This window comes from Arachis hypogaea, chromosome 18 (assembly GCF_003086295.3).
Source record: "Arachis hypogaea cultivar Tifrunner chromosome 18, arahy.Tifrunner.gnm2.J5K5, whole genome shotgun sequence".
NCBI classification, from domain to species: domain Eukaryota; kingdom Viridiplantae; phylum Streptophyta; class Magnoliopsida; order Fabales; family Fabaceae; genus Arachis; species Arachis hypogaea.
Window position 1 is genome coordinate 92,270,419 of NC_092053.1, and position 1,717 is coordinate 92,272,135.

The following is a 1,717-nucleotide window of genomic DNA, read 5'->3' on the forward strand; positions in this document are numbered from 1 at the left end:
ATTTTTTAAATCTTTTTCAAAAATCAAATCTTTTTCAATTTTTCTTTCATAATTTCGAAATTTTCAAAATCTTTTTCTTATTTCTATTTCATATTTTCAAAATTAATGCTAACAATTAATGTGATTGATTCAAAAATTTTTAGTTTGGTACTTGCCTAGTAAGAAAGGTTCAATCTTTAAACTCTAGAATCATATCTTTTTAGTTTCTTGTTAGTCAAGTAATCAACTTTAATATCAAAAAATCAAATCTTTTTAAATTTCTTTTTCAAATATTTTTCAAAATAAATTTCAATCACATCTTTTTCAAAATCAAATTTCAAAATCTTTTTTTTAACTTCTTATCTTTTCAAAATTGATTTTCAAATCTTTTTCAATTAATCCTATCTTTTTGTTTGATTCTTATCTTTTTCAAAACTACCTAACTAATTTTCTCTCTCTAATTTTTGAAAATCACTAACATCTTTTTCAAAATTTCTTTTCATTAACTAATTATTTTAAATTTTAATTTTAATTTTATTCCTTTTCGTATTTTCGAATTATAACTAATATTTAAAATAAAAACAAAAATATTTTTATTTTATTTTATTTAACTTTCGAATTCTTCTCCCTCTCATCTCCTTCTATTTATTTATTTATCTACTAACACCCCTCTTTCACTCAAAAATTCGAACCCACTCTTCTCCTCTGTGTTCGAATTCTTATCTTTTCCTTCTTCCATTCTTCTCTTCTTATACTCATATAAGGAATCTCTATACTGTGACATAGAGGATTCCATATTTTCTTTTCTGTTCTCTTCTTTTTCATATGAGCAGGAACAAGGATAAGAACATTCTTGTTGAAGCTGATCCTGAACCTGAAAGGACTCTGAAGAGAAAGCTAAAGGAAGCTAAAGCACAACTCTCTAGAGAAAATCTGACAGAAATTTTCAAAAAAGAAGGAGACATGGCCGAACCCAACAACAATGCAAGGAAGATGCTTGGTGACTTCACTACACCAAATTCCAACTTACATGGAAGAAGCATCTCAATCCCTGCCATTGGAGCAAATAATTTTGAGCTAAAGCCTCAATTAGTTTCTCTGATGCAACAGAATTGCAAGTTTCATAGACTTCCATCAGAAGATCCTTTTCAGTTCTTAACTGAATTCTTGCAAATCTGTGATACTGTTAAGACCAATGAGGTTGATCCCGAGGTCTACAGGCTTACGCTTTTCCCGTTTGCTGTAAGAGACAGAGCTAGAATATGGTTGGACTCTCAACCTAAAGATAGCCTGAACTCTTGGGATAAGCTGATCACGGCTTTCTTAGCTAAGTTCTTTCCTCCTCAAAAGCTTAGCAAGCTTAGAGTGGATGTTCAAACCTTCAAACAAAAAGAAGGTGAATCCATCTATGAAGCTTGGGAGAGATACAAGCAACTGACCAAAAAGTGTCCTTCTGACATGCTTTCAAAATGGACCATCCTGGATATATTCTATGATGGTCTGTCTGAATTATCAAAGATGTCATTGGACCATTCTGCAGGTGGATCCATTCACCTAAAGAAAATGCCTGCAGAAGCTCAGGAACTCATTGACATGGTTGCAAATAACCAGTTCATGTACACTTCTGAAAGGAATCCTATGAGTAATGGGATGCCTCAAAGGAAGGGAGTTCTTGAAATTGATACTCTGAATGCCATATTGGCTCAGAATAAAATATTGACTCAGCAAGTCAATATGA

At 31.6% G+C, this 1,717-nt stretch overlaps 1 non-coding gene across 1 annotated transcript; it reads right to left on the reverse strand.

The window, feature by feature from the left end:
* Positions 1-1,335: 1,335 nt before the first annotated feature.
* LOC112773489 (small nucleolar RNA R71) lies at positions 1,336-1,443 on the reverse strand. Its single transcript, XR_003188036.1, has one exon. It is a non-coding gene; the product is annotated as a small nucleolar RNA R71 (small nucleolar RNA).
* Positions 1,444-1,717: the final 274 nt, after the last annotated feature.